At 38.5% G+C, this 27545-nt stretch overlaps 1 protein-coding gene across 10 annotated transcripts in view; it reads left to right on the top strand.

Moving 5' to 3' along the window:
* Ppfibp1 (PPFIA binding protein 1) overlaps positions 1-27545 on the top strand; it is a 145263-nt gene that overhangs the window by 44469 nt on the left and 73249 nt on the right. Inside the window, exon 2 of one of the 10 annotated variants that reach the window (XM_074083043.1) lies at positions 9693-9781. The exons of 8 other annotated variants lie outside the window; for them this stretch is intronic. The gene's annotated coding sequence lies outside the window, so the exon portion shown is untranslated. The remainder of the gene's footprint in view (positions 1-9692; positions 9782-27545) is intronic. One more of the 10 variants, XM_074083044.1, reaches the window with a different exon arrangement.

The following is a 27545-nucleotide window of genomic DNA, read 5'->3' as shown; positions in this document are numbered from 1 at the left end:
GTTATTGTTAGACATTTAGATGGTTTGCATTTTTTTATTCTTTTCTTTTTGGGGGTGAGCAGCACTGGGGTTTGAACTTGGGGCCTCAAGTTTGCCAGGCAGGTGCTCCTACCACTTGAGCCATTCCACTAGACCTAAGAATCACTTTTTCTTATTATAAATAACAATTGTGTGAAAATACATACAAATATGTTTGTTCATTTCTCCAGTTATTTGCTTTAATCTTAATATTGGATGCTGGACCAAAGGCTATGACATTTTTAAGTCTTTTGATAATCACTGCCAATTGCCAGTTTTATTCTTCCCACAAAAAAATCTATCAGTTTGGCCTCTGCTAAAATGAGAGGGGAAAAGGGAGAGCATGCACAAGTATGTGCACAAACATTTCTTGGTGTGATGTAAGGGTGAGAAAAGGTAGGGTGTAGCCTTGGTTGGTATGGTTTTTAAGGTAGGATTGCCTTTTGTGGTGTTAAATCTTTCATGCTAGAGGTAGACTTCCCCTTGTCCCAGCATTTTGTTTTTCCCTTTATCGAAGGTTCAGGTATATGAGTAGGAAAGCATTTAGTGTTTCATCTTATATCTTCTTTTAGAATTGCAGTGGAATCTCTTGTGAGATTTACAAAATTTACATGTCATGTCTTTCCAGCTTTCATGGAAGTAGAAAACCAAATCATCAGGTACTTTAAGCTGTTTTCTTAGATGAGTAGGTCCTGTTCCAGTTTAAATACGTGTATAAAACTCCAGGCATTTACGTTGGTAGACAGGATGCTTTCTATATGGTATTTACATTTATTTTATCTGTGTAGTTCACATACTTCTTATTGAACAAAATTGGAATGCAAACATACAAGCACCATAAGAAGCATTATCAAATAAAATAACTAGCATTGGTGTTATAAGCATGTTAATGGACTTGGTTAGGAAAATGATGGAAGAAAACTAGCTCATGACATTTTCTCATTGTGTCAAAAAAAATGTTCAATAGTGCTATAATGGTAATATTAAAAAGACACATAAAAGGTAGAACATTTTAACTGCTATCATTGATGTTAATTAACCTACTCTGTTTAAGTGAATTATACAGGAAGTTTACAGAACAGGCAGCATTTTGGCCAACTTCTATTTATGTCAGCTGAACATCTTCCATAAACAAAAGCAAAAGGAAATAAAGTGAACCATTCCTTGGCCCTTTGTACTTGGTGCAAGATCTGTACCATGTTTTGATTTCATGATTAAAAACTGAAGTTATTTAAAGTCATTTGTAATTACTGAAGCCTGAGTGTGTCTTTGGTAGACTAATACTTTTTCAGTATTGTTATTAATCACATTCGTGTTTATCTATTTCTGTATTTTTCTATATAATCCAAGGGGACTAGAAAGGACATTATGGAAAACAATATAGCAAAATTCTTGAATAACTAAGCCCTTAAAACCCAGACTTTCCCAAAGGCACCAAGAATCAATGGGGTACAAATTTCCCCTTAATAAAAGATGACTTTTTTTGGTTATACTTAGAACCTAATGGGATTTTATTTTGTGGTTTTATATGTCTTATTTGTTGCTGTTTAAATAGGAACAGAAGATACCAGGGTAAGACCTCTTAGGCAGAACATCCCCAACTTTGAACATAATCCATGGGCACCTCTACATTATAAAATGCTAATTGTTTTGAATACCCTACTCTAAGCCAAATGTGTGTCTCATTCCTTATAATTTCATAGCTTAATTCTTAGGAAGTTAGTTCAAGAACCCACCCACGCATTGCTTCTTACTAAACACGTGTGATGTAGAGATCATTATTCCAGTCTGACAAGGAAAATAAGTCTGTTACCTGTGGGGCAATTTAGGAGGAAGAGTCCTTACAGCCCCACTTTGCAGACCTGTGATGACCTCACTGGGGTCTGTTGGTTCAGGAGCTCTGTTGGCATGATGAAGTGTTATATACCAGTGAGCTGAAGTCATTGTTTTTATTCAAGCATATAAATTCCTGTATGCTATATAAATTTCACAATGCTTCTGGGACCAGAGTGGTTTGATTTCATATTTTTTGGATGATGTTTGCAGTAGCACATTAATTAGTGATTTGGTGGAAGTGAATTGATTCTACAGAATTTCTTGGGTATAGGTGACAGCATTTGGGGACTAATGAAATCCTTTCTCCTGCATTGTCAATGTATTTCAGAACATTTATAGGATGTTTTTCTCTCTGAGGATAGGACAACTATGTCAGCAATCTGATTTTACCAAATACCCTGATGCTGTAAGAAGAGTGTAAATAATGAGGACTACTCTTCTTGTCCCAACCGCAATTGAAATCCACTGTCACGTTATAGTCTATAATATTTCTTATATCAATTTTAATACATTCCTAGTAAATTTTTTAATTATAGTCCATAATATTTTCATATAAGATAAAGTTTTTAAAATTTATTTTGTGATGCTGAGAAACGAATCCAGGATCTCAGGAATGTTAGGCAAGCACTCTGCTACTGAATCATACCCCTAGCACTAAAATAAAGTTTTGAAGTATTTGTCATAAAAATTGAGATGCTAAGAATCTGAACCATGTTTACCCACCTATCTCCACATATTGTGCATGTAGCATGCAACCACTCGTTTATATTTATATCAAACTTTATGACAAGCTTTACTCATTTTAGTCAATTCACTCAAAACTTGTGATAAGTAACAGTGTTTGAATTCCCAAACTACTTAGAATCTTTGAATTAGGATCTTTCTTTGGAAAAAAAAAATGATTTTCCAGTATTGGCAAAGAAAATAAGTCATTCCAAATCTGATTGCAAATATGATTCAAAGCAACATGCTGATTTAAAAACATGTAGACCTTGTTTGATGCAATACATCAGAAGACATGGCAAATACTAAGATTTTGAACCCCAGAGAAAACTGACTATATGAACTTTTATTTTAGCTCAGAAAGGGTTCTCTGAGGACTTTGGTACATCAGATTATCAGGTCATTCATTCAGCTAGTAGTTACAGCATGGTGCTTGGTACCAAAAACTGTACTTTGAAAGCATGAGGAATGAATGAATCTCAGGCTCCTCATCCATCCTCGGGTTTGCAGTTATAGTAATATAATGTGTAACTTCTTTGATTCTTTAATGTCTTTTTTTGGGGGGTGTCTAATGGGAATACAAAAAAAACTGTACTTTGGAAACATGAAGAATGAATGAATCTCAGGGGCCTCATCCATCCTTGGGTTTGCAGTTATATTAATATAACATGTAACTTCTTTGATTCTTTAATGTCTTTTTTTTTTTTGGTGGGGGAAAGGGGGAGGGGTTTCTAATGGTCATCACTTTCTTGTACCAGTCAGCTTGATTTCACTTTCATCACTACCTCTGGCTGTTTATTTTTTTCCTAACCCTCTCACAAAGAAATAAATTTTAAATCTGTTTATTACTAGATGAATAGAAAACAAAACTGTGTGTTGGTTGGTTTGGCTGGCCCCCCTGTAACTAGCCACACAGCCCAAGCTCATTAATTTAAAATTTACTTCATTGTCTGGGACCTTGAACCTAAAATTTGAGAAGTCCACATGTATATTTGAGAGAATCTATTATTTAATAACACAGTCTTATTGAGAAAGCAGAAAGTATTTTTGGAATATTTAAAAAGTGAAAATCACGGTATGATTCAAGTCCCTGAATGAACGGGTGGTGAGAAGAGTAAATACTGTTAGCAGTGAGAGCTAATAGGAACACTATGTTGGGACACGATAGGAAAAGTTAAGATTTGACCAAGACTTAAGAATTATCAATACTGGCTACCAGTACTAACATGCTAAAGCACCAACCTGATGCATTTGATCTTCACTCCTATAAATGCTGCTCCAGCCAAAGGATGTCAGGATCCTGGACCCAGGTCTAACTTGTTCTGAAATCTGTGACATAGGCCCTTATTCTATGTGTCACCCTTACAGCTTCACAAATTCAACTGCTCAGTCAGACTTTTCTTCAAGATACAATTCAGTGGCCTTTCTGAATTCTTTCTAGATCACTAGTCAGGAGCTTGGAACACCTTGAACCTTTTACATACAGCTTTGGTCTCTTGTGTCATGATGGGTCATGAGAACCCCGTGGGCAGGGAATACATATTTCCAAAATATTTAGCACAGAGCTTTGGCTTGTGCATCTAACTTGATGGTGATAGCAGAGAAAATAGTGTTTTAAAAAAGAGTATCCAATGAGTGCAGCCTCACAAGGAAAAGTAGAAATGATATGTTGAAGAAAAAGCAGGCCATCCTGGGTATATAAAAAACCAAAAATAGAGATGAAGTTGGAAGAGCAGGAATCTGACTGAAATTTGAGGATTTGGACTTTATTCTACAGAGACCTTGAAAATCAGTTAGCGATTAGCCTGATCAGAAAGAGGGTTGAGATGTCTCTGTCTACACATGAATTGGTGATGAGGAGCTAGTAGTACATTTCTCCCTGTTTGTTTGGGATCACATCAACCTGTCTTTCAACACAAAACGGCACTGGGTCACATGAAGGTGATGCATTTCCTCAGAAATTCCAGAGAAACTGAGGAAGTCCTGGGGATGGTCTGGCAAGGGAACCTCTTCCTGCACATGTAACAGATGACTGTGCTGGATGGACCGCTTCTTCCAGGCCACTAAGAACCGTCTTCCCGCGTGGAAACTTAGTGGGGGATGATGAGACCAGATGGGAAGATGTAGGGTCTTTCTGGTAAATTTCTTCCTGAAGGGAGAGGCTTGATATACGAAGGAAAAGACAGATGGCTAGTTAGCATGATTCTTTGACTACTTATTACAATAAAGAATATGATAGGCTTTTATATTCTCAATACCCTGAGATTAGCTCTAATCTTATAATCAACAGAGACTTAAAAATCTATGGAAGCCCATTTATATTTTTATTTTAGGTATCTTACCCTAAATTGTAGAGAGGTATTGCTTATATAATTTACAGACTGCTTGAGATTTGCTTTTATTTTGTATAACATAACATTAAAATTAATATCAAAAAAGATAGCATAGAGATTAAGAATATGAGATCTGCAGCCAGGCTGCCTGGTTCTGGTCCTGACTTTTCTACTACTTAACCTTGGGTTAATTGCTTCTTTATTTGTAAAGTGGAGAAAAATTTATTTCCCTCACAGGGTTTTTGTCTGTACTAAATGAACCAATTTGTTTTTCACTTGCTAAAGATAAAAGCCCTTAGAATAGTGCCTTGTACATAAATTTCCAATAAATGTTCGTAATTAGTGTATCATAAATGACAAAATTAAAAGTAACTTAGGTAGTCATCCAGCAATATTGCTAAACCAGGGTAGTGTTTCTTATTTCAAGACAGTGCACTGAAGTAGTGGTTCCCTTTAGATTGGAGGGAGCAAATTTTTTCTTAAAGGACCAGATAAACAGTCTGTGCTTCCTGGATCTTATAGTCTCTGTTGCCATTATTTATTTCTGTCATTGCGTCTCACAAAAAGCAGCAGTATGTAAACGTGTAGGCCTTGCTATGTTCCAATAATATTTTATTTACCAAAACAGGTAGTAAACTGTGTTTGGCCTACTTACAGACCCCTGCTTTGGGCATTTAGGTCATATTTGAAAGGAGACTTTGGATTCCATTCAGATTTAAATCATAAACATTATAATAAACAGTTAACTTCATACTTTGCTTCCTAAAGATTTTTTAACATGATACTGTCAGTTATGATGATCATACTTTAGAATATCAAAGGAATTTAGAAAATAATAAATGTATTCTCCATCTTAAAGTAATGCAAAGAACTCACTTATTTACAAAGCTTGGAAGATTTTCTTGGAATTTGAAACCCGAGGTTGTGGAAAGGATGTTAAGGATTTGTTTTACTAAATGGACACAAATACAGACTATTTTTTTGTTGTTGTTCTTCTTCTTTAATCTCTAAATGGGAGAGGTTTGTGAGTCAAATAAAAAGCCATTTGTAATTGTGCTCATCATTACACTAAGGGTTTTTCTTTTAGGAATGTTGTTTGCATGAAACTCATTTCTTATGGCTTACTTTCAGTTTAATAATGTGCTCTTGTTTTTAAATTAAACTTGTCAGCAAGCTTTTTGTGAGTGACTGTCTGTTGGTGAGTTAGTATTTATAGCTTATGTCTGTTTCTGAGGAAGTGACTAAAGCCTCTTGCATTCAATCAAAACTGTGTAACAAAGAATGTCTTTGACTTACTTAAACAAGGCCTGTGATGAAAACTCAAAAAACCTAATGGTTCATGTGTATAAATGTTTTTATGAATTCAGCCCTGCTTGGGCTAAATAATCAGAGCTCTGTGCTGAGGGAGGGATTAAATATACACCCAGTGCCTCTTAGTTAACATGAATTTCTCTGGAGCAAGATCAGGGAACACTTTGTTGTAGTGCTTCTTTTTGTTTTTGCATTTTATATGTTTTGAATTAGGTGTTATAAAATGTAGGTATATTTTTTCTATCCTCTCCCCACCAAAAAGATGATCCATACCTCCATTCATTCCTAAAATTTTTGTACAATTTACAATATAATGGCTATAGATATGACCCTTTTTTTTTTTGGTGGTACTGGGGTTTGAACTCAGGGCCTCACATTTGCTAGTTAGGCACTCTTACCACTTGAGCCACTCTGCCAGTCCAGTGCCTGAAATTCTGTTGTCAGCAAAGCATTTTACTTCAAGAACACCTGGCATTTTTTTTTTTTTAGTCAGGGTCTTGCTATGTAGCTGACCTTGAAGTGGTGATTCTCTTCCCTCAGCCTCCCAAGAGGTGGGATTACCAGTATGCACCACAAGGCCACCTGGGTAACAGTTGGCTCTTCTGAAATTTTTTTTTAAGAGGGGAGAGAGAGGGAGGGAAGGTGGGGAAAGGAAAGAAAGAGGAAGCAAGGAAGGAAGGAAAGAAAAAAAAGAAGTAAGGAAGGTTGGTTGGTCTGCAGAAAGGATGTAATTTTAAATTGTTGCAGCCTTAGAGCTGATTCTCTTACTTCCTGCTGAATTAAACATCTGGGGTCACTGAATCTGAATCCTCAAAAGGGCAGGTAGAGGGATATGGCCACACTCTTGTAATGTTTTCTCAGACTGTCCCAGACTACATGCATTTGAAAAACATCTGTGGCAGTATCTCTTATATTTAACTTGGAGACACCTGGCCTTCTCATTTGAATGGAAGTAGTTATGAGCTATATGAAGAGTGATCACCTCAAAAGGAATACTGTTCTTAAATATTCTTTTCCACCAAAATGTCCTTTGTTACTATATCATAGTGTGGATATATATTTACGTGCTTATATACACTAATTGTGTTTTTCCCCTAAATATGAGTTACTTAAAAAAGATAAGGGAATCAGAAATACAAGTCTAAGCCAGGTGTGGTAGCTCATGTCTGTAATCCTAGCTACTCGGGGAGGTAGAGATTGGGAGGATCACACTTTGAGGCCAGCCTGGGCAAAAAGTTTCAGAGACCCCATCTCAACCAGTGGTTGAGTTTGGTGGCAAGTTACATAGGAAGCATAAATAGGAGGATCATGGTCCAAGCAGGCTCCAGCATCAATGTGATACTCTTCAAAAAAGTACCTAAAGCAAAAAGAACTGGTGGTGTGACTCTGGTAGAGCTCCTGCCTAGCAAGCACAAGACCCTGAGTTCAAAACCCAGTACCACCTGAAAAAAATAAAAGCAAACCTAAAAAACAGTGTATATGTTTCTACAGATTTATCTACATACTGTTCTTCTGGAACAACAAAATCATAATTAATTGCAAGTATTTCCTCATTTGTTTTGACCTTAACTAAATATAGACAGCCAGTGGATTCTGAATCTATGGATTCACCCAATTACAGATTAGAAATACTCAGTGAAAAAAATTGCATCTGTACTGAACATGTGCAGTCTTCTTTTTGTCGTTCCCAAATGATATAGTAGTATAAAAACTACATAACACACGGTATTAGGCATCATAGGTAATATAGAGGTGATTTTAAGTATAGGGGAGGATTGTAAAACTTATATATGCAAGTACTATGCTATTTTGTACACATACTTGAGCATCCTCAGAACCAAACATGCACAGATACTGAGATACTGTAAACCTGTGGTTTATTGACATAATGAATAAACAGTTGTACAACACTTATTATGTGCTGGGTACTTTGGCTATAAAAATTAATGATGGTTTTTTTTTTTAACGAAATTTTTTAAATTTTATTTTAGCATTTTTACATTTACTCACTTGTGTATACATTGTTTGGGCCACCCCCCACCCCCCGTCACCCACTTCTGGGAAATGAAAATTTTTAGTAATTTACTTTTGAAAATTTTTAAATGTGACTATAATTATTTGGCTCTTCTCACAAACACTCAGGAATTTCATGAAGAACAAAATTCAATTTAGAAATTGGGTTAAAATATACAGAAATTTCTTTCTTTTTTTTTTTTTTTAAAAAGACAAAGTGTTTTTGCTAGTTGAGTTAAGGATAGCTATACAGAAAGATTCCTACTATTGCTCTCATGTACCCATGTGTTACGACCCATGTTGATTCAACTCTAACTGATCTTCACATTGGTTCCTGATCCCCTGCTAGTGATAACCTGTCGTTTTAAGGTTTCTGTATTAGTTCCTCTGGAGTGGGGATATCAAATGCTTTCATGTTTTGGGCTTTCTGTCATTCCTGTATCTCCCATATGTGCTCTCCCCTTTTCTTGTGATCCAAGTTCAACAACATTGCTGTACTTGCCCTAGATCTAAAGTCCATATATGAGGGAGAACATATGATTTTTGGTTTTCTGAGCCTGGCTGACCTTGCTCAGAATGATGTTCTCCAGTTCCATCCATTTACCTGCAAATGATAAGATTTCATTTTTCTTCATGGCTGAGTAAAATTCCATTGTGTATAAATACCACATTTTCTTGATCCATTCATCAGTAGTGGGGTCATCTTGGTTGTTTTCATAACTTGGCTGTTGTGAATAGTGCTGCAATAAACATGGGTGTGCAGGTGCCTCTGGAGTGGCATTCCTTTGGGTATATCCCCAGGAGTAGGATTGCTGGATCATATGGCAGGTCTATGTTTAGATTTTTAAGAAGTCTCCAAATTTTCTTTCAGAGTAATTTCACCAGCTTGCATTCTCACCAGCAGTGGATTAGGGTTCCTTTTTTCCCACATCCTCACCAGCACTAGTTGTTGGTGGTGTTTTTGATGACGGCTATTCTAACAGGGGTGAGGTGGAATCTTAGTGTGCTTTTGATTTGCATTTCCTTTATGGCCAGAGATGGTGAGCATTTTTTCATGTGTTTTTTGGCCTTAATGATGGTTTTAGCTGAAAATCAATCTTTAAGAATATTTGATGTTCTCCAGTATCTGAAGAAGGGAGAGAAGGAAGGAGGCGGGGGGGAAGGGAATGCTGGATAACGAGGAGAAAGACAAAGGAAGAGGAAGGATAGATGGAAGTCTTTAATACATGTTTTCTTGTCTTTATTTATTTGACGGTACTGGGGTTTGAACTCAGGATCTCATGCTTGCTAAGCAGGCACTCTAACATCTGATCGTTAACCCCTACACCTGTTTTATTTGGTTTGATGTTCTTTGCTTATGCAACAGTTTACTATCTGGCATGTTTTTTTTTTTTTTCCTGGTGTGCTAGAATGTGAAATTAGTGTTAATTTGGCATTTTTATATTTATTTCTTTTCAGTAGAGGAGAATTTGTGTGGATCAGTTTGCTAAAGATGTGTAAGATTTGAGGAGTTGAGAAAAACCCACATTAAACTCACTTTTTAAAATGTAAGTAGACTTCCCTCTCATCATCGTTCCTTTCTGACATCTTTAAACCTGCCATTACCAGTCTATTCATCTTGTCCCTGAGAAATAATGCCCCACCTTCTTCTTAAAAGTTTTAAATTCTAAAAGTAATATGACTAACAGAGGTTGCTGCAGGTTTTAGACATGTTATGGCAGTCAGTGAGCAGTCAGGTGGCGCAGAGAAGGAACATCCAGACCTGATAGCTTCTTCTCAGGTCCCTTTATTGCTCTGTACCTGTGAGACCATTGCAGCACCTCATCAAAGACAGTGAGAATCACTGACACTTCCATGACCTAACTGGCTAAGAAAATGAGGTGGTGGTTTTCACATAAGCTTATTTGCTCTCTTTCTCCCTCTTTGTCTTGCTCACTCATAGTTACTATTTATTGAGCTCCCACCAAATGATAAGTGTTTGATTTCTTTGATTCCATATTCATTCTGCAAATATTTAATTGAAATGCTCACCATTTGCCAGTTAGTGCTCTGACATTATTACCTAATCCTCATGGCAGCCTTGCAAATTAGGAGTTAATATTTTAGTAATTAGATAAAAGAGTATGCCGAGCCCTCAGTATGTGCTGGTCACCAGATGGTGAACGTGGATGCAGTGCTGTCTGGATGTTTTTGATTTGCCACATCCTCAGTAGTGTCTACTGCTCTTCCTGGTTGGTGTCAGCAGGAGACCCAAGCCTTCTGTTTGTTTTTTTTTTTTTTTTTTTTGACACTTGGAACTGGGTACTTGGAACTGAACCTTGGGGCTTTGCACTTGCTAGGCAAGTGCTCTACCACTTGAACCCCACCCCCAAGGCTATGTATTTTTAAACAAAAATGTGGGATATAAGGATTTGGGCTTAGATATGAGGCTGTTCTGCACTCATATCATAGCTCCATCAGCATCTTGTCCCACTACCTAATCTGTGAAATGGGCATATTAACATCCCACCTGTAAGGAGTCCCATAAATTCACTGTGCTAATTTACTGCAATAGTGTCACTATAGTCATTATTCTTCCTTTTTTTTCTCATTCTGTTCTCTAACTTACCTGTTTGACTCTCTACCTGATACAATGCAGGAATTGGCAGATCCTTTTTTGAGAATCAAGACTTTAAGTATGGTGGACACTACAAAAATATTTTTCTATTTGCCTTGCCTTAAAGTGAAACTCAGAGGAAGGATTGAAGGAACCACTATGCTGTGTTTCCTTGGCATCTCCTGCTGCAGGGTACATCATTGAAGATACTCTTGGTTGTCAGGTTTACTTTCATTACTTTAAGAAGATGCCAGTGGAGCTGAGCTTAGCAGGGTGGAAAAGCAGGATCATTTTGCATAAAATAAGATTATGTATTTTAGGTACTATACTCTTAACTCTTACTGGGCATTTTATTTTCTTGTAGTGCTGTAGATCAAGCCTAGAGTCTTGCATATGCTAAGAGTGCTCTATACCACTAAGCTATATCCCCAGCCCCTTGCTGGGCATTTTGCAAACAGATGGATTAAGGTACTTTGGTGAGAGGTTCTGTGGGCAGTTGACTCTGAAGACTAGAGCCAGTCTTGGGTATGTTCCAGCTGGATGTGGTTGGTGACTTCTTCCACCTCCATCAGTGAGTTCTGGACTTGCCCTGGGTCCTGTGATGTATGGGAAGCTTGAATTTATGATCTAATAAATGAATAACCTTGTGTTCTAAAAGGAAACTTGTAGAGAACTGAGTCAAAGGGAATGTAAACTCAAGAGTTTGGAATTCTAGTTCTGGCTTCTGTGCTATATATCATTTCAACTTCTGTGGCCTCTGCTCCCTTATCTGTAAAAACAGGAAGTTAATGTGATGGAGACTTTGAAGCAGAGTCCACTTCTGAATCCCCCACATGTTGATACCTTGCTTGGGGTGTTTGTACTTTGTTGATGTTACATTCTTTCTCAGGCCTGTCCCAGATTAGAAGTTCTTGTGAGCATAGCAGGTTTTGCTATATGATAGTAAGGGAAGGCGTGATCTTAAGATACAACCCAAGTTAACAAAATAGTGTCTACAAGCAGGTAAAAGTTGAAAGACCAGACTATTGTGACTTTGTATGTGTATATGAATTCATTTTCACACTGATAATTACTTTAATCAGTTCTAATACATGTCTTCTTTTGTTAAAGGGTGCTTTTATATGTGTCTAAACTACATAAATAGATGTACAAAACATTGCATGTAAATAAATGGCATGGTTAGATTATGGAAAGCAATACTTGGGTTTATGTCTCTGTTTAAATTCTTAGTCTCTACATCGTAGTTGCAAAAAGTGTCCCAAATAGAAGTTGGGTTTGTTTTGTTCACATGTTGAGGAAAATATTTGTTTAAAAGAAATATTTAAAAATTAGCATTAAGTCAGGTATTATGTCACGTTCCTATAATCTCAGCACTTGGGAAGTAGAGGCAGGGGGTTTACAAGTTCAAGGTCAGCCTGAGCTACATAGTGAGATCATGTCTCAAAAAACCAGTTGGCATCAAAATTAAATATTGGATTAAATTGAATTAATAAAATAAAAGTAAATACTAGTGTTTTCACTTAATCATTACTTTTAAATTGTGATCTTTATCCTCATACCTCATAGCAGGAGCAATCATAAAGGAAAGAATTATACTAAAGACTTAGGAATATTTGTACTTTCCATCTTTTATGTGTTCTTGCAACTGGCAAATCAATGAAGTATCAGTTTTCCAAGAGCACAGGCAACAGCCTTGTCTCTCTGTGCTATGTTTATGAGTACTCAGCTGCTAGTGGTGAAAACTGTGTCTGCTTTGGATGGACCCAAGCCTCAAGAATGAGGTGGGGCCCCTGGTCTGGCTTCAGCCCTGCATTCTTTTCATTAGACAAGGCTGGCCAAGGGATTAGCACCACCTATGTAACAGCTCCACCTTGTAGTGGTTTGTAAGCAGTCAGTTTGTAGCCTTTGGTGGTAGAGCGGTATGAATTTACGGCCTGGCAAGCACTGCATCGGTTGAGCCAGCGAGATAATGTCATCCCCAAAGCCAAACATATACCATTTCTGTCCTTTTGTGCCCTTTTCTTTTTTGCAGTCTTTATCACCACAGTTATTCTAAAGAGATTTTTCTCTCTCTCTCTCTTTCTCTCTCCTGCCCGCCCCCCCACACTTTTTTTGCAGTACCAGGGATTAATTCCAGGGACTTAAATATGCCAGGCAAGCACTCTAACATTTGAGCTACAACCCCAGCCCAGGATTAAAGTTTTTCTATCTACTATCTTTTGTGGGACACACATTGATTATTTTAAGCAACTGGTACCAAAAACTGAAAATACAGATTGAGCATCCTTAATGTGAACTGTTCTAGTGTCTAAAACTTCATGAGCATGGTGCTAAATTTTGGATTTTAGAGAATCTCAGATTTTGGGTTTTCAGATTAGGGATGCTCAATTGGTAAACTCTGTACAAATATTCCAAAAACTGAAAAAATCTGTAACACTCCTCTTCTGGTCCAGTATATCCAGGAGTATTTGGATAGTGAATACTCCACTTGGAGGGAGAGATGGTGTGTGTGTGGGAAGGTTGAATCTAATCAATGTCCAATGTAAGCATATTCAGAAATGTCATAATGAATTCTCCCTGTATAATGTATGCTACTAAAAATGCTTTAAGACTGAAAAATATTTTACCTGTACTGTTTGAGGATGGCAATCTTATTTGAAATGGTGTCAACATGTAGTTTGTCTTGTGCTTAATTAGTTCTTTTTAACTTGATATAATATGAAAATGAATCTTTCATCCTATAACTCAGAAGTTTTCCTTTCTTTTTTCCCCTCTAATGGTCTCCTTCTACCAAATATCTGTGCTCATCTTTACAGCCAAATGGAGATTTAGTTGGGCCTTTACATGTCTTCCTTCCACCAGACGCTGTGTATGGGTGTAAATGAAGTAGTAGCTTTTGCTCATCTTCCTAGAGCCATAATAGTCTTTTCTATTGTGCTTTTTTCAATTTGAAATTGCAGTCAGTGACTGTAATTCTTTTTTCTCTGTATGACAAATATGCTAGAGTGTAACTGTAGATAGCAAAAGGAATGGTTCACACGTTTAGCAAATAAATATGTAGAGTGTGTGTGTGATGTGTGTGTGTGGTGTGTGTGTGTGTGTGTGTGTGTGTGTGTGTGCGCGCTTGTTTGCTGACTGTGATTGGGCTAGTGGTGTTTTTCCTTTTGAGTTACCATGCTTTTGCACATTTAATTAGGAGACCCTGGTATCTCTATGATCACTTGTAGGTGTGTAGTTTCAACAGTTTTTTAAGAAAGGAGAAGAGAGCTTCTGTTCATCAAAAGAAATGGTCTCTAAACTGAAGAGAACACCCACAGAGTAGGAGAAAATATTTGCCAGCTATACATCAGACAAAGGACTGATAACCAGAATATATAGGGAACTTAGAAAACTAACTTCTCCCAAAACTAATGAACCAATAAAGAAATGGGCACGTGAACTAAACAGAACTTTCTCAAAAGAAGAAATTCAAATGGCCAAAAAACACATGAAAAAATGCTCACCATCTCTAGCAATAAAGGAAATGCAAATTAAAACCACGCTAAGATTCCACCTCACCCCTGTTAGAATAGCCATCATTATCAACACCACCAACAATAGGTGTTGGCGAGGGTGCGGGGGAAAAAGGAACCCTCTTACACTGCTGGTGGGAATGTAAACTAGTACAACCACTCTGGAAAAAAATGTGGAGGCTACTTAAAAAGCTAGACATTGATCTACCATTTGATCCAGCAATACCACTCTTGGGAATATACCCAAAAGACTGTGACACAGGTTACTCCAGAGACACCTGCACACCCATGTTTATTGCAGCACTATTCACAATAGCCAAGTTATGGAAACAGCCAAGATGCCCCACCACTGATGAATGGATTAAGAAAATGTGGTATCTATACACAATGGAATTTTATGCAGCCATGAAGAAGAACGAAATGTTATCATTCGCTGGTGAATGGATGGAATTGGAGAACATCATTCTGAGTGAGGTTAGCCTGGCCCAAAAGACCAAAAAATCATATGTACTCCCTCATATGTGGACATTAGATCAAGGGCAAACACAGCAATGGGATTGGACTTTGATCACATGATAAAAGCGTGAGCACACAAGGGGGGTGTGAGGATAGGTAAGACACCTAAAAAATTAGCTAGCGTTTGTTGCCCTTAATGCAGAGAAACTAAAGCAGATACCTTAAAAGCAACTGAGGCCAATAGGAAAAGGGGACCAGGATCTAGAGAAAAGGTTAGATCAAGAAGAATTAACCTAGAAGGTAACACATGCACAGGAAATTCATGTGAGTCAACTCCCTGTATAGCTATCCTTATCTCAACCAGCAAAAACCCTTGTTCCTTACTATTTATTGCTTATACTCCCTCTTCAACAAAATTAGAAATAAGGGCAAAATAGTTTCTGCTGGGTATTGAGGGGGTGTGGGGAAGAGGGAGGGGGCAGAGTGGGTGGTAAGGGAGGGGGTGGGGGCAGGGGGGATAAATGACCCAAGCCTTGTATGCACATATGAATAATAAAATTATAATAAAAAAAAAAGAAAGGAGAAGAGAACCCAAGGGAATTTTGACTCTCCATGGATCTGTAGTTTCACATTATGGCATTTTAGGGCAAGCTGGGCTCCAACACCAGAGTTTTAATGAACCATGGCCTTCCATTGCTTGCAGGAGTAGAGAGAATGGAAAATGGATTTTAACAGTTCTTAAATCCATCCATTAGCAGCAGCTCCAGGCTTTGTGTATCATAATCAAAGGAGCGAGGCTGGGTCTCCTAAGTGTCACTGTCTTCCTTGCACACCTTAGTGCTGTCCTAGGCAAATGGAGTCTTCAGCCAAGTGGAGACTCAAGTTAAGGATGGAGGCAGTTTACAGCCATGGCAGCAGGAATCCGTTTATTCTCTAGGTAGAAGATAATACCTGTTACCTCTATAGGAATTCTGGCAGCTTCCAGATTGAGAAAGTTTTGACATCTGCCTTCATTATCACCCTGAACTGATGGGTAATCCCTTGCTAATGATGAACTGTGAAGTACAGTACAATAATTGTCTTCTGTGTTTTTCCATTTGTATTTCAAAACACAAATTGTCATTTTATCATCAACTTTTCTTATTTGTATATTTGGTTTTTTTACTTTATTCTTTTGCTTTGTAGTAGTAATTATGTGCTTGGCTTTAGATTCTTGGGCCATTTGATACTGTGATTATTAGAGATTTTAGAGGAAAATGTCATCAGCTGTCTTTGTGAGTTATTCTAGGCATTTGCACTGTATTTATTTTGGATCTAACTCTCTTGCCCTTGGCTTCTGATTAGCTGTTCCTACTCTTTGCCTTCACCTTTCTACTTGCTTGGAAGCTTTTCATGTTCTGCATGTGGGTGACTGTTATATTAAACAAATAAACCTTGGGGAAGAGTTAAGAAGACACAGGGCAGAACTCTCCGCTGAGGCTTCTGATTCTGAGCCTGGGATTCCTGAAGCAAGGAAGCTGTTTCCTGTACACTGACATCCAGATAGTTTCCTGCTTTGGCTGAGGGACATGTGAATTCTGAGAAATTCTCAAAAGTTTTGATTGATTTGGTTGTATTTAAATTGTTTTATTCTTTTTAAAGTTTTGAAATTACGGAATACATTGTTTGACTAGACAAGTGGGATTTTAGTTCTTCATGATTGCTGCAGGAAAATCCCAGGAAGTACCAAGAGTCTTAAGAAAGACTCAGACAAATCCAGGACTTCAAAAAAAATGCAAATTATTAGAGACTTATGGACAGAAGTGTGTCTTAGGCCACAGAAGAACAGGAGGATCCCCATACTGACCCAGTGTGAATGGGGTTTATATGTTAAGCTTGACAAAGGTGGGCTATAGCCAACTGGAATGTGCCTGAACTTTCTCCATACAAACAAAAAATAAGCTGTTGGGAAGCTGGGGATTAGCTCAGAGGGAGAGTGGTTGCCTAGTATGTGCAAGGCTCTGGGTTTAGTCCCCAGCTCTGCAAAAAATAAAGCCAAGGCCAAACTAGTAATAAGAAAAATGTCATTTAAGAAACAGTCTAAGCATCAGTGGCTGGCACAAAATGTTCAGATGACATTTTTTGGGGACTGTGACAGAGTGTTACTGTGTAGAACAGGCTGGTCTTGAACTTGCAATGTACCCCAGGCAGCCTTGAACTTGCAATTTTTCCACCTTAGCCCCCAGAAATACCAGGATTATAGGTGTATGATGGTGCCTGCCTGACTGACCATCTTAATGCCTTTGTTTGTCCTATAGGATAATCTCATAGGGAAAGTGGTGGTGACACCAAGATGGCTGTACTCTTGTCAAGCTCCTCATTGGTGTTACCTGCAGTTTGGCACAGAAATTCCTTTCAGAGTCCTTTCACCTACATAAGGCCTCCTTTGTGGCTGGGAGAGCTAAACCCCAAATATTAAGCAGGAAGTCAGAAGAGCAGTGTGCCTTCAAGCTTTAGACTTCTCACAAGAGAAGACACACATGCTTCTCTTGGCCCATAGCAGCTCTGACCTGCAGCCTTTTCCTTCTTTCCTTTGGTAGCCAGGAGAATCGCCACTCAATGCAAGACTTTGAGTGTGGTTCCAGAGGGACAGATGTTACCAACTGGTTCTACCAACCTGTTGCAGGCTCCTGGGGCTCGTTTGTGTTTCCTTACTTTGGTGGCCCTATCAGTGTGTGATCAGGTTTTTGCACTTAGCTGATATAATCAGTTAATTCTTATTTGTTATTGTCTCATGGGAATTACAGCCTATCAAGTGACTGTGGACCTGAATACTTTTCCTAGGGGAAATACAGAGTTAGTTTCCTACCAACATGGTGTCACAGTGTTTTTGTCAACTGATCAGTACAAAACCTTGTTTTATGTGTTTCTGTTTAGCCACTGTCTAATTGTTGCATCATTAACATTGACCTCACCACATGGCAGTATGGTAACACAAGCCCAAAGGAAGCTTGTCTCACACACGTTTTGTCCCTGAGGTTCCTCACAGACTTCTTGCCTTAGAATCATCAGGCATCCCTCAGCACTATGCTGAAGATGTCTTCAACACAAAGCGCAAAAATATGAAAAGTGACAGTGGACACATCATGGAAAGGATGCTTTATAGCATGTGGGATAAGCTGAAAGGAAAAGGCAGAACCCCCATTGCCTCGTTGCCTTGGTCCCCCTAGGCAGCTCACATCCGTGAGTGAGGGCAGTGCAGATTTCCTCCACATGTTCACAGTGCCCGTGAGAGCACCTTGAGTAGTGACTTTGGGGTTGCAGATACATTTTAACATGGGGCACGTTCATAAATATTGAAGGTGTAAGCAAAGTAATCCCAATCGTTGGGCAGGAAACTGCCTCCATCCAACTCTACAGCTCATGTGGTCTAGAGACTAGATAAAATCAGAGTAGAAGTTAGTTAGGAGAGGATATGACATTCCCTTTCAGATGCTTGAAGTGATTTCCTGTGCATTAACCATTCATCTCACCTCATGTTTGTCATGGAGCCTCCAAGTGCAAGAAACTGGAAAGGGCTTTGGAGAATGCAGAGAGAAGCAGAACACAGGGGCTTTCATTTAGTGGGAAAGGCATGGACAGATGTGCCTTTCTATAAATCAGGATAAAGTTAAAACGTACATTTACCTCTCTAAAAATGAAGTGAAGTGTTGTGGTGGCACAAAGAGGGAGAAAAGGATTCCAGTCTATATATTCTATGATGGTACTTGAATTTAACCTGTGCCCTGAAGGGAGCATTTGGTAGTCAGTGAGTGGCAGGGCAGTCTGAGGAAGTACTGTGGTTAGGGCAGTTCCTAAAATAGGGAGCAGCATGAACAAAGACCCTGAGATAGATGGGGACAGGGAACAAATGCTGTCAGTATTCTGGAGGTTGAGGGCAAGTATTATGAAATAAGAACAGAAATTATAGCCCATGCATAGGGGTGCATTCTTTAATCTCAGTGCCCAGGAGGTTGAGGGAGGTAGCCAATGGGATACACAAAAGATCCTGTCTCAAACAATAACAACCAACAATCAAAAAGACCATTAGTTACATCAGGATTCAGTTGTGGAGAGTTTTAATAGTGCTTTGTTTGGATTTAATTCTGTAGTCACTAGGAGCTAGGAGCCGTGATGGGAACTATCTGCAGCACTTACTGTAAGCACTTGTTATGTGCCAGGTACTTTGACTAAATACTCACCATGACCTTTTGAGGTCAGTGCTGTGAGTATTACAGTTTATAGGTGATTAAACAGAAAGCCAGAGTGGGTAAGTAATTTCTTCAGGACCCACATCAAGTTAAGTGGTAGACCTGGGTTTGAAGCCAGGAATTCTTAAGAACTTGGTTTTTAACCTGGGATTGGAAAGTGAGGCTCAAGGAGTCTCTGAACTTTGTGAACTACTTCAATGTATATCAATGTGTACATTTGTTTAAGAAGAGACCTGTAGCTGTAGACATATAAGTTGTGTGTTCCAGAAAATGTCAGTGAAGACGAGGGTAGAGCACCCTGTCCACTTTCCATGTCCCCATGTGGACAGCAACTGATGAGGGCTCTGTGCCTGTACTTGTGGTGAGGTTGGAAGAAGTAAGACAATCTAGCACTGCTCCTGAGAAGAAGAAATGTCAAAGCAGTCTGCTGGGATTATTAGTATTAGAAGTGTCAGGCTGCTCCTGACTTCTGAGAAACAAAACAGACAGCAAATACTCTGCAAGGTAGACATAAAACCTCAGCTCCTTGAAACTGGGGGTAACTTCAAAGGGTAAAGGACTTGCCTCCCTGTTGGTGAAAATTATTCTTTTTAGTCTCATGAAAAGTTAAGTAAACTCCTGAAATCTTGCATGTTTTAGAAAAATGCTTGGATACGAATATTCTCAGGTAGACCAGTTTACCTTCTTACAGTTAGAATTTGAAGGATGAAGGTTTTATAACTCATGATTTTGAAAATTCCTTGTAGCCAAGAACTCTAAGACAGGTCCCAGGATGAATGATGAATTAAGATTAAAGAACTGCCCAGGTTTTATCCCTTGAGAAGCCGAATGATATCTTCCTTTAATACTTTAAATATTAATATTTTAAACATATATAGGTCTCAGATATTATTACCACAGTAATATTATAAAGATTTCTCCTTTAATAGTAGAAATCTGAATTCCCTGCTTCCTGGAGTTTTAAAAAGTAGTTTCCTCATGTTTGTTTTCTGATTTTCTCTCTATTTTATCTGTTTTCCTGGATCATTCAGAAGTAGCAGATGTCGTGACAGTTTTTACTCTTATTCAAATACTGCAAATGTAAATATCCCAAGAATGAAGTCAAGCTCTTACAAAGCCATAATGTTATTACACCCAGTAAATATTCAGATGTGTTACCTATTGATAAATACGTGTATATTATCTAATGTACAGTCTGTATTCTTTTTTTTTTTTTTCAACCTTCCAAAGAAATTCTTCACCACAATTTTGTTTGGCTTTAGTTTGTGGATTTGATCAAGGACTTGGTCAGAAATCACAAATAGTAATTGGTTGTCACGTCTCTTTCGTCTCCATTATGTCCTGGCTTGTCTCACTGCCTTTTCTATTTTTCATTATTTGTGTGTCATGATGTTAACGTGTTTGAAAAGTCCAAGACAGTTGTCTGGTAAAAGTTCTCCATTCCAAATTCATTCACCTTTTGCTATCCTCATGATTTGATTTACATTAAACATTACTAGCCAGTAAATTTTGATTTTCTCAGATGGTGTGTGGTGTTGGCCAGGTTAAGTTTAATCACTTGGTTAAGCTAGTGTTCACCAGACCTCTTCATTGTACAGGTGCTTAATCCCTTTGAAAAATAGTAAATTATCTGTGAAGTTACCTGACAGTCTTCCACCCACTGGTTTTATCATCCATTTTTGATCCTTATGTGAATGAATGGTTACAATATACTACTAACTGAATTTATGAAGTCACATTACTGAAGAAAAGTTACCCTTCCACTCTGTCCCATCTGGGAAAAGTATAGACAGTAAAGTCAGAGGGCAGGAAGGCTGATGAAAGTGAAACTGGAAGTCAGCTATCCAGACATCATTCGCTGTCAAGATGGATGTCTGAAGCATTTTCTTTTCCTTTGTGAGTGGATGTGCTGGGAATCCTATGAGAAGGGGCGTGCATGAGCTCTTGCTCTTTATTTGACAGAATTACACTTAAAATAATAAATATTTATTGATGCAGATGAGGAAAAACTTAAGTAAATTGTCAGTCTGATTTCCTCCTGGAATAGAAGAATTCTGTGGTAATGAGATTTTCTGAAAAAATATTTCAATGCCTTGGAAGTCGTTCTTTATCAAGCATAGTATATGAGAATAAGAAGGGCATTAAAACTAAACAATTCCTTTGAAAGGTGGGAAAATGGAAATCGTTCAGTGGGGGACTTCTTGATCTAGGCTAGTAATCTTTTGGAGTATTTATCCTGAGGCTTTTTTACAGACCCTGATGATGACGGGCTCACTCAGGGAGTGTTATCTGATGAGATTTTATTTCACTTCTGAAAGCAGAGCATTGTTCTTTCTGTTGGGTTCTAGGGCTAACAGGAAAAGACTGATTCAAAGCAGTGCAATATAAAACCTACGCATCGTCTTGAAATTAGATTTTGTCCTGCGTGCTGTGTAAATTCTTTTGTGTGCAGTTCATAATGAGAAGACATTGTGAAACAACTCCTAAGTAAAGCAACTGTTCTGTGATATTGGACTGAGACCTTTAGCATTCTGTAGGAATTCATTCACCATTTGCTTCATTTTTCTTTTCACTGTTTTGTACGAGGACTTTAGGTGTTGTGTTATACTCATATGCAGGTAGCCTTGGTCTGGTGCATGGCTCTTGAGCCTTGAATTTGTACATCCTATATTTTAAGTCTAGAAAAAAAAAAAGATGCTTGTTTGCCCACATTTTGTTGGCATGGTTCTATGACACATTTCTCCACTACTTTTATTGGGATTCTGCTGAGCAAGAAAGTGGCCCTGCACCGGTGGTCTGTAATATGTTCGCATTGCCTAATCCCTCTACTGTGTTTGTGGAGAGCTGTATACCCCCAACGTTTTCTTAATGAATTCCCACTCTCTAGTCTGGCATAGGGATTGTAGAAAATGACTATTTAAGTCAATACCTGCTTATTACGAACAACGGGGCTTGATGGGCTTCAATGTTTAGCCATTCACTTGAAGGAATGATTTTAGTTTTCAGTCTTGAGTGCTGTTAAATCCCAAAATGTATTGGTTAATGAGATTAGCATTTCCCTGGCAATTACTATAATTCTACAAGAGTCTTGAAGTTTAACAGCAAAGCTGTTACCTTTCAATGACCACTTCCAGTTGACACTCAGTACGTTTTTGACACCTGCAATGGCCTACCCCAACCCCTACCCCACATATATGGCACAAAGCAGATGACCTGGTTGTAGTTTGACATGCAGCTAATAGTTGGATATTTGAGGCTAAAATAAGTGTGAAAGTACTGAAATATTTCCTTTTTAAAAATACTTTGTATTGCTTTCTTCTAGATGGTATATCATTAACCTCAAAGGATACTTTAACATTTATTGTTAGGGCCTGCAAAGTACATCACTTAGGGAAGGTTCATATACATCAGCCAGGTTTACAAAGACACTGAAAATAATCACAACTGTTTCAGGAATCTTAAAAAAAAACTGGACCCCTCCTTCCATGTAGACACCTCCTTAAATTATTTTAAATTGACATATGGTAATGCATGTAGTTATGGGGTATAGTGAGATAATTTGATACATGTATATAATGTGCAGTGATTAAAATGGGGTAATTAGCATTTGTATGTCCTTAAACATCTATCACTTCTTTGTGTTAGGAGACTTTGAACTCCCCTCTTCTGGAAAGGAGTTTTTCGGGGGTGGGGGCTGTGTGGAAAGTCTGGCTCTGAAGAGCTTCAGCCTGTGGTCTTGACAATATACTGTTTCCCTCCCTTCAATTGTCTTTCCTGAAATATATATACACATTTTTCTCTCATGGTCTCACCAAATGTCCAGCAGCCCAAAGTCTCCACCTTACACTAACCACACTTGTAACTCAAAGACCCTCATATATGAAACCTGTGACAGTTAGCCTCCCCATGCTGAACTGATTGCTCTTTCTTTAGTATCCCATGTGTATCTCCCCTACAACCCTTATTAGTTTATTAGTAGACACTTGAGCCCAAAGATTGAGTCTTCCTTTTTTTCTATTTGATAAGTTAGAAAAGTGTCTTCAAATCCTATGCACTAAGTATTTGTGGAAGGAAGAGAGAAAGGGGATAAGGAAATTGAAGTTGAGGAAAGAAAGCTGTTTGAGAGTAGACTCATCTGCTTTTCCCAGTGGACCCTGAAGGTCACTCAGAATGGTACTAAAAGATGACAGAGGACTGTTAAACTTGTAGGTGGATAAGGAGGATGAGTGTGCACTGGGAGGTGACATGAAAACAATAATAGGAAGCGTCTAAGCAAGAAGGGTGAGTATGGCCTTCCTCAAAGAAGTTGCCATTTAGAGGAAACTTAATGATGGCTGCAAAGGAATTCAGGGAGCACAGTGTACCGGGTTGAGAGAGGACTTGATTCAATCAAGACCTAAGGAAAATTTTTGGTAAATATTGCTTCATTGTGGGAAATAATTCAGTGACAGTTGATTCAGTCAAGACTTCTGAGATCTTTAGAAGAATGACTGGTGGCAATAACAACAATTATTATGAAGTGCTTACATTTATAATGAATTAATTATCTCTCAACTCCATGAGGTAGGTATCATCACCACCCCAATGTTATGGATAAGGAGAGGTAGGCTTGGAGTGGTTAAATAGCATCCTAACCTTCATACTTCTCCTAAACAGGCCTCTTATTATAGCCAATGTGCTGGAATCCACCAGCATAATAAACAGTGTTACAACAAGCAACCAATGTATTGGAACCTTATGAACATCAGGTCTGTCCTCTGAGTGATCCAAAAGCTGCTGCCACTTGCACAATTCTGGAAGTTTAACCCAAAGCATCCTGCCATGGTGGGAGGTGATGGGGATATGCCTTCTGGAAGTGAAGATTTGAGTTAATGATAAAACAGGTTAAAATGTATTAATAAATACACAAAATGGGATAAACTATAGCAAGTGGTAAGGGGACAGTAAATGAATACCTTCCCTTTAGAAAACATACTGCCTAAAATTTCCTGGTGTGAGTTTCTGTTTTCTAGCATGAATCAAGATATGCTAGGAAGAGAATAGGTAGAATATTTATTTACTGGGAAAAATACAAACTTACAGGGATTGTGGAAAAGGTCTTATCAAAATGTATAAAAATCTGGGGATGAAGTGGTTCCTAAAGTCAAGGTATTCTTCTAGACACATGCTTGTGTTGCTTCTAAAAGGGTGACTCTTCAGTGACTTTTGGTACCATCTCATCTGGTCCTTGTCAGCGTGCTCTCTCCTTTTCTGGAGGGAGGCAAGGACATGCTGCCTTAGCCAGCAGAAGGTCCTCCTGAGGTTCAGACAGGATGCGGTGTGTGTGTCAGAGAGAGTCCTCTGGCTGCTCAACACAAATTGATGAGGTTGCTGTGGTGCTCCTGCTATTGTTCTCAGTTGCCTGGCTTATTTCCTGCCCAGAAAAGGTGGATGAGATAGATACAATTCCCACTGGCAGCCATGGAATCAATATCTACTCATTTATGGACCTCAAATCTGCTCACCAAAAATAGCCCAATTCTAAACACAAAGTTACAATTCTCATTAATAGTTACACACTTTTGTAATAACACTATTAGTAGCGCTTCCTACCCTTTTCTCTCCCTCAATGTTCCTCCGTACTTTCCCTACAACTCCACTCTGACTCCTCTTGCTGTCATCCTTCTCTTACTACTAATCATGTCAGACACCTCACACCTGCCCTGCTTCACACACCAGGTAGGGAAGCTCCACAGGCTAGGGTGATTCTTAGTTTGCAAAACTGCCCTGGGTCATCCTCAATCTGATCTCGTCTCTTGACGAGTCTGATACTCTTAGTCTACCCTTTCCCTTGGACAGGAGGGAGGAAGTGAACTGGAGAATCCACAGAAGTTGTGTCTTCATAGGAGGTTAGGTCCTCATAAGAAAAGGGGTCATCATAGGGGAAGTAGCCCACAGAGAGGCTCAGGTCAGATTTGGATTCCCAAACATCGTCATCCTCTGTATCAGTGTAGTCACTGCTGGAGGGTGAGGTTGTCATGGCTCTCAAGGGCTCCCATCTCACTTCTCCCTTGACTCGGAACTTCAAAAGAAAAAAATGGATAGTGAGGAGAAGAGAGGTAAGTCCTTATGCAACAATGTGATCTGTGCCCTTTTCTATTTGGAACTCTCCCATTCAGATAGAAGTTTGTCCTAGGTTTGTACTTTCTATTGAAGGTCAGAAGAGGCAGTTCTACCCCCTTGAAAACTGATTTAATTATACAATAACCTTCTACTGAGTATCTCCATCTGACATCTTTCATCATTTGAAAGAATTTAAATAAAAGCAAAATATAAGTGTATACAATTTAAAAATTATAGGAAAGTGTGAAAGTGAAAATAAATATGTCTAAGATTCAACCATCTAATGGTGATAACCCCATAGATTGAGACTGATGGATTTCCTTGTAAGCTTTCCTTTATATATATATATATGTATGTATTCATGTTGGTATGTGTGCATATATACAATACATATATATGTTGCTATCCTACCAAAAACACAGATTATTAAATTTTATGGCACAGCCTCTTATACACACAGTCTGATCCACATACACAGCCATTCCTAATTCTTAACCACTTAAATATTTACCTACTAACATTACTTGATTAATGACCATTAGATTATTAAGACCACTCCTTGGTCTTACTAATGACCATTAGGTATAAATCTGTAGTGATATTCTTTCTGCATAAATCTCTCTGTGTTATTATATTCCTATATTATAACAATCTACCAAAGATCACAAATATTTTAAAGTCTTACAATACTTGATATCAAATTGTGTTCCAGAAAGGGTAAAACCATTTAAATACCCACCCTACCACAGTCTAAGGCATATTTAGTCCACGGTTTTCTATGAAACCCCAGTAAGTGGAACACATATGCTCACAAACTCTGTCATACCCTGCTCTGATGGCTGCCTACCCAACAGAAGGAAACAGGATGTTAGAAATTCTTCATGTCCAAATCTCAGTGACTATAAATCTAACTGCTCAAATTCTGTGTTCTGGGACAGTTGGTTACCACGGCAACATAGGAACCAAGTTATAACTAGAAGTGTAAAAAGATAAGAAAGGGATAGGAAGCCATAGGATGTATCCCCTTGCTTCCAAAATGTTCTGTACACATAATAAGGCAGGTTGAAGAGGGTCCCTTTTGAGGGCATAAGGACAAATGCCATTCTTGTTACTTCCCTCTTGTCATGTGAGTGTCTAAGATGGTGTCTGCCCTTGGGGAGTGCGGCGCCTATTTGGTGAAGCAAAAAGCATTTGAGGATAAGGGGATGAAGGGCAACGAGGGGCATCTTGTGCAGCCAGGCTCAGAGTGGAGTTGGGGCACCAGGAAGACCTCTTGGTTCCCCTGTCTCAAAATTGCAGGTGGCCGTTCTTGGGACTTCTTAGCCTCCACAACTCCATGAGCTGATTCTTTATAATTAATCTTTTTCTGTGTAAAACTCCTATTAGTTCTGTTTCTCTAGAGAATCCATACTACTTTTTTGAGATTTTGAAATAATTTGGTGAAGCATGCCAGCACTTGGAAGGCTGAAGCAGAAAGGTCACAAATTTGAAGCCAGTATGGGTCACATAGTGATACCCTGTCTCAAATAATAATAAATAAAATATGACTGATGCACAATTGTGTAAAGAAGAAAAAGGTGGCCCAGGCGAGACCACAGAATCACGAGAAAGAATAAAAAGTGTTCGTGAGGTTTGTTAAGCATCTATAGCTCACAGGAACTGGCTGCCAGAAGCCGGTGATAAATTGCAGAGTGAAAACGCTTCTTTAGCACAATAATATTCACAGTATAATGCCATTTAGTTAAGACCATGTGTTTAAAATGTTACTCATTTCTGTGCATCTCAATGTGTAAGAGTTAGACCCTGGGTGGGGGTGGGGAGGAGTTGAGGTGTTGCTGGGATTGGAGGAGTGCTTGCCTAGCATGCATGAGGCCCTGGGTTTGATCTTCAGGACCATACACACACAAATTGTTTAGTTACTTAGCCCCATTTGAGGTGATCAGCAACCAATGTACTAGTGACTACTTTATTAAACAGGGCAGAAAAGCACTCCTATCATCAGCGAGAGACCTCATAGACAGAGCTGCTCTAGAATGTCCCTTTGTGCATTTGGACTGCACTTTGAAGGAAAGGAAGTTTTATTAAAGACCAAGGGGACCCTATATCAATATTTGGCTAACTTTCCTCTCAGGATGAGATGACAAAATTTCCTCTAAAGCATCTAAAAACAAGACTTGTTGGAATCTTCACCCAAAGGCATCATTCTTTTCCCCCACCTTTGTTGAGGTATGATTGACAAATAAAAAATGTATATATTTAAAGTGCACAATGTGATTTGGTATACATTTTAACTGTGATGTGTGTGGGGGCTGACAAGATTTTTTTTCTCAGCAAAATTCAAGTATATAACAGAATATTTACTAACTATAGTCACTATTTTGTAATTCCACCTCTAGACAGCACTAAGGGCAGCACT

The sequence above is a fragment of the Castor canadensis genome, chromosome 8 (genome assembly GCF_047511655.1).
Source record: "Castor canadensis chromosome 8, mCasCan1.hap1v2, whole genome shotgun sequence".
NCBI lineage: Eukaryota > Metazoa > Chordata > Mammalia > Rodentia > Castoridae > Castor > Castor canadensis.
Note: the sequence above shows the minus strand (reverse complement) of the source record. Positions and strands in the feature narration are given on the sequence as shown.